Source organism: Cebus imitator, unplaced genomic scaffold, assembly GCF_001604975.1.
Source record: "Cebus imitator isolate Cc_AM_T3 unplaced genomic scaffold, Cebus_imitator-1.0 Scaffold271, whole genome shotgun sequence".
In the NCBI taxonomy this organism is placed as follows: Eukaryota; Metazoa; Chordata; class Mammalia; order Primates; family Cebidae; genus Cebus; species Cebus imitator.
Window position 1 is genome coordinate 2274462 of NW_016107586.1, and position 6703 is coordinate 2281164.

Genomic DNA, 6703 nt, shown 5'->3' on the forward strand with positions numbered 1-6703 from the left:
TTGGGATTGCCATGATTCAGAGAAACTCCATAACATTTCTGAAGGTATATAACAAAAATAAAGACCTAGAGGGCCCTGGCCACCCATATGTCTCACTGGTGTCAAGTGCAGGGCTGTGTGTCTTCCCATTTCCAGGGGATCTTCTAAATAGATTTCATAAGCAGGTGGCCTGCACAGGTGACAGCAATTCAATCCAGTAAACAATTTTTTAAATAACCTACTGCATGGTAGGCACAAGGCTGACCACAAGAAGCACCAAGGTGACTGTGGCAGAGTCACTGACCTTTGTATTCACAATCTGTATTGGGGGAAAGACAGAAGGGAACATCTACAGTTAATTCTAACACAATATGATGGTATCATTTAGTACATGACACTTTAACAGAAAGCACAATGGGAGCTCAGGGAATCCAGATACTGATATCTGAGAGCCTTACTTATGGGAGGACAAAAAGTCCCAAGTATGAGCAATCAGAGAACCACAAGAAGGTAGAAAGGCACATGACGTGTTCAGCTCATAGGAAAGAGATGCAGGGGGCATCAACATGGATGGATGAATGGATGAAAGGATGGGTGGTTGGACAAATCAATTTATGCTGATGAAACAAAATGTTTGATTTCCAATTTTCTGGATTACGGAAGACTAGTCACCACCCTGCTCCCCTGTGTTGTTGTAATAAGAAGAATCACTAGGTGGCATTATAGTACCAAAAGTCCTCACCTTTCATAGTCTCTAGGAGAAACACCCAACAAGATTGCGTCAGCCCCTAATTTAGACAAATGAGTGCTTCTATTCATCTTGTTTCTCATTATGCCCACTTAATTTATTTCTCTAACAGCTACTATATGCCCAGCCCTATGCAGCATACTATGGAAAGAGAATACAAAAGGAGCTGAAGACAGGATCTTCTTCCTCGAGGAGCAGAAGCAGAAGCAAAATGTGCACACCAACACTCCCCCATGAGAGATTTTCTGACAACAGTCCAAGACAGGATATAGTAAGCACTGAAATGAGGATGTCAGTAAAGAAGGTCCTGTGTAATCTGGCCTTTTCCACTTTCTGGTGCCAGCTCCCATCACTCACTCCTTGTTACACTGGTTCTTTCAATTCCCTGGATAGCCAAGCTCTTTCTCACTGACTGGAATTCACAAATGCTGATCTCCCTGTCTGGAATACTTGACTCTCTCTCTTCTCTGGCTGGCTCCCATCCATCCTTCTTTCAGATGTCACTTCTTCAGATTACCTTCAGTCTCACTTCACCAGACTGCGTTTTCCAGTATTGTGTATTCTACTTCTAGGATCATCCCACAGGGGTAACTAATGACCTAGTGATGTAAATCGTTGCTTAATACCTGTGTTCCCAACCACACTGTCAAACTACAGTAGCACTAAGATGGTGCACATCTTCCTCACCCCTGTCTCCCTTGGTGTCGGGGCTGAATTGCATCCCTCCCAAATTCATATGTTAAAGGCCTGATGCCCCCTACTTCAGAATGGGACGGTATTTGGAGATAGAGCCTTTAAAGAGGTGAGTAAGCTAAAATAAGGCTTTTAGGGTGGGCCCTAATCCAATAAGACTGGTATCCTTATAAGAAGAGGAAAACTGGTCACACAAAGAGACACCAAGTGTGTGACGTGTGCACACAGAGGAATGACAGGGAAAAGGAGGCTATCTGCACAACAAAGAGAAGGGCTTCAGAAGAATTCAAACCTGCTGATACCTTGATCTTGGTCTTCCAACCTCCATAACTGTGAGGAAATCAATTTTGAGGTTTTATTTTTTGGTTTGGGGAGATGGTTTGAGACAGAAGTCTCACTCTGTTGCCCAGGCTGGAGTGCAGTGGCACGATCTTGGCTCACTGCAATTTCCGCCTCCCAGTTTCAAGCGATTCTCCTGCCTCAGCCTCCCGAGTAGCTGGGACTACAGCATCACCATACCCGGATAATTTTTTATGTTTTTGGTAGAAACAGGGTTTCAACATGTTAGCCAGGCTGGTTTCGAACTCCTGACCTCAAGTGATCCTTCCGCCTCTGCCTCCCAAATTGCTGGTATTACAGGCATGAGCCACTGCACCTGGCCTCAATTTTTGTTTTTTAAGCCACCCAGTCTATGGTATTTTGTTATAACAGCACTAGTGAACTACTATAACCAGCCAGCATTCTGATGTATAAATAACTGCTCAGTGAATCACTATTGAATGAGTTCTAACTTAAGGAAGCCCAGTGAACCATGACATCTTAGAGAAAGGTACATGGTAGACATGGCTCTTGAACTTGACCCTAAATGACAGGTATGAGTTACAGATGTGAAAGAAAGCAAAAAGAACCTCAACTATGGGAAATAGCACTTGGCAGAAACAAGGGCAAGAATGCAAAAATCCTGCAATACATGGGGTGGGGTCCCTATCAAGGTACCAGTGGACACCAAAGTTGATAAAATGGCATGGGTGAACAGCAGAAAGCCTTGGAAGGATAGCAGAGAAGTGCCTCCAAACTCAAGGACCAGGGACAGTGAAGAATATACCCATTTGTTCTGCCAGATATTTCAAACATATGATCACGAACTATAATACTTCTGCAAAGCTCCTTATTTAAACCTGGATATAATTGCCTCTTCTCAAAATCCACTTAGAACTTCTCAGCTGTGTGCTGTAACACAGTAATAAGAACAGTATTATATACCAGTGTTCACCTTTTCAATAGTACCCCAGTGAAGATATGAAGTAAACCTCCAAAAAAAGCAGAAACACTGACTTGCAGGCCTACATGTAAATTCCTAGCCTGTAATGCAAAGCAATTGTACCCTAACAGAAATCTACCTCTCTAATAGATCAGAGAGATCCCAGAGGCTATTTTGGGGGTGTCTGTATCATCCACAATCTCCTCTGAGATTACTAACTCCCACCAAGAAGTACATGCCTCCCTGAAGCCATGATGCTCTAGGCCACTCTACCCACCTTCCCAGGGCCAGAGCTGATGGGTCAAGGTGGAGACCTGCCCCACATGAAGCCAATTCTATTATTTTTCCTGGGAATTTACAACAGAGACCAAGAGCAAGTCAAACATTGCTCAGGTCTGGAACTGAGCGTGTGAAGCCCAGGAGAGACAGAGAAAGGCAGGCTGTATGGTGGGAAGAATAAGGCAAATAAATGAGTGGAATCCACAGACCCAAAAGAGGAAGGGAAAGATGGGGAAGGGGGCATCTTCCTTGATGGCTGTTGCCCTGTGGGAACCTGGAGGCAGTCCCTTGAGAGACCCAGCAACACCTGTTCTCTTGGATTCTGCTAGATACTTTGTATCTTCCTAACAAAATCACCTTATTGTTTAAGCTAGATGAAGTGAGTTTTCTTTGTATATATCAAAAACTAAAAAAAGTTTCAAAAACCTGCATCAACACAGATCCTGTCTGCACAGGCATTCTTGTGGCATTGCTGGATTTAGTGCCTATGGAATCTAAAAACTACATCTGGGGCCTCTAACGACATGGTAAAAACTGATCCTGGCACCATATCTAACATTTTTCCTCCAGACTGTTGGGAAGATTAAAAGCCTGCGTGTTACAGAAAATTGTTATCATCTATCAGCCAACCCTATGGTCACCTTAGATGACAGAGCAGAGTCCCCACTGGCTAGTGCTCTCCAAAACTGTTTGGGGCATATTTTATTCCTTTAATCTTCTCCTTTTCCAGCCTACTGCAGCGCTAACTTAACAGAACATTTGTGGAGCATTTGACATCAGCTCCCAAAGGGTCTCCAGACAAACTCCCCTCGCGACACCTGAGGAGGGAATGAAGCTCAGGGAGATTTATTAGGAAGACTGAAAGGTCAGGCACCTGGTGGAAGTGCTGAGGGAGCAGCCACAGCGGCTAAGCAGTTTTACCAGGAGAAGGAGACAGCAGTATCATAACTACCCAGTCATCTTACCTGCCTTGAATTTTATTGGCTTAAAATCAACTGCTCTCTTCTCCCAGACAGACTACTTCTAGGTATGACTGGTTAGGCTAGATCATTTGCTTCTTGCCCAAGACGACAAGCTTGCAGTTTGATGTCCTACCCAGGTCTGGTAAGGACATGCACAAGCGAACCAGTAGACCAGATTGGTTAAAAAACCTAAGTGGGTCAGGTGTGGTGGCTCACTCCTGTAATCCCAGCACTTTGGGAGGCCAAGGTGGGAGGATCACTTGAGCCCAGGAGTTCGAGACCAGCCTGGGCAACATAGTGAGATATCATCTCTGCAAAAAAACAGGAAAATTAGCCAGGTATGGTGGCACACACCTGTAGTCCCAGCTACTCGGGAGGCTGAGGCAGGAGGATTGATTGAGCCTGGGAGGTTGAGGCTGCAGTGAAGCTGATTGTCACTCTCACCTGAGCAACAAAGTGAGACTCTATCTCCAAAAAAAAAAGAATTTTCTTCAAAGTTTGGATCTTGACTCATTTAATAAGTTTTGCGTTTTTTTCAAAAGAGGGTAACATATTGGAAGAGTTAAAAGTAAAGGGGACATAACAGTTTGTGTCACATTTAGTAAACCTAACAATTGTTTTTAAGGAATCTGTCTTTCAATTATAATGTACTTGTATGTGTGAGTATACCGGGTTGTGAAATAAAATGTATTTTCAAAAATCTTTGAAAAACAGATTCTGTAGAATCTAATGATTCCTTCCACATGGGGTTGATATGAGGATTAAATGAGTTGGTAGGTGTAAAATGCATGAGTAATATCTAGCACATGGCACAAGTTTTAGCTACTATTATTATCGCTCACCAGCAATGTGACCTTGAGTATGTGACCTAACTTCTCTGAACTTCATTTTTGTCAGTATATAATCTCTAAAGGCCCTGTGGGCTCCGACATTCCCAGAGGAGGCATGTCACCAACACTGACCTTGAGGAATGAAAGCCAAATGCAAATCATTCATCTTGTTCAGCTGACACCTCTGAGGTCTCAGCAAAGCATCCTGTTCTGTGAAACATCCTGTAAACTAACTTGCTATTTATCTTGTGAAATTCCAAGTGCAGTTGAATTCAGGGTAGTGGGAAATTGACCAGATGAAGGGAAGTGCCCTTTTTCCCTCCATCAGATACTTCATGACTAGCATAGGCTTCCTGTTTCTCCCATTGTCATGCCTTTTATTCCATATACTGGAATAACCACAGATAGGGGTGAACAGGAAATCTGTCCCTGTGTATTTAATTTTTTTTTTTTTAATATCCAGTGCTCCTGACTGTGAGATGTGCTGTGAAGCTGCCCTGTAGTTGATTCACTTTGTCACAAGTCACCTTTTTTTTTTTTTTTTCTAGGACAGGGTCTCACACTCTCACCCAGGCTGGAGTGCAGTGGTGCAATCTTGGCTCACTGCAACCTCTGCCTCCCAGGGGCCAGCAATTTTTGTGCCTCAGCCTTCTGGGTAGCTGGAATTATAGGCACGTGCCACCATGCCTGGCTAATTTTTATATATATATATTTTTTTTTTTTTTATAGATGGGGTTTCACCATGTTGGTCAGGTTCGTCTAAAACTACTGACTTCAAGTGATCCGCCCACCTTGGCCTTTCAAAGTGCTGAGATTACAGCAGGAGACACCGCACCCAGCTGACAAGTCACCTTTCACTATGGAATTTGAAGCCTCATCTAGCACTTAACTGATCATGAAGAAAATTCCATCTACTTTCACACACACACATATATACATAAACAAGCCAGTAGAAAAATAGGGGGCATCATAAGAATCTTCACACATAAAAACATAAAGGTGGCCAATAACAATGTTCTGTTCAGCCTCCCTCATAATTAAAGAAATGCAAACCAAAACACCCAGATTAGGGTTTTTTTTTTCCAATCTATAAAAGAAGCAAACTGATTCAAGTTATAATAGAAAATACCCAGTGTTGACGACAATGTGGAGAAAAAGGCAATCGTCATACTATGGGAAATAGTTCAAATTGGTTGAGATCTCTTTGGAGGGCAATTTTGTAATATATATCAAAATAGTAAATGCACATATCCTTTGATCAGCCCTGAAACTATCAAGGCACTGACCCAAAATAGCCACCTAGATACAAGCTTCTTATGTGAGAAAAATAAATCCTTATTTGTTTAAGCCTTTTATAGCTTAGACACTTATAAAAATTACAGTCTGGTATTCCATTATTTGCAGCCAAACATATTCCTAATTGATAATTTTTAAAAAGAATAGGCGTGAAGGAAGACATACATATCTTGCACTGACTTTAACATGAAGGTTTCTAATATTTCCCCATTAAGCATAACACTGGTTTGGGGGCTGAACTTTACCCTTTGTTTTTACCATGTTACAGACAGTTTGTTTATATTTGGATGCCAAATTTTTTCAGCATATAGGGTGATGATCTTGCAGTGTTTCTCTTTTAATCTATTAATGATATTCTTTGATGTGCTGCTGGAATTCTATTTATTAATATATTATTTGAAATTTCTGAAACAGTATTCATAAAGTAGATTAATACATTACTTTTCTTTCCCCTTTTCAATAAGCTATTTTTACTAGATTTTTGACTGATATAACTGCCTTAAAAAAAGAATTTCAGTCATTGAGGTTTTTAAAATATAAATTTCTAAACTTTTTATTTCTACATATTATATCTGTACTTTTCCAAATTTACCTGTTCTTTTTTCATAGTCCCATGTCCTATCATTTTATCTCTGTATTTTTTTTTTTTTTTTTT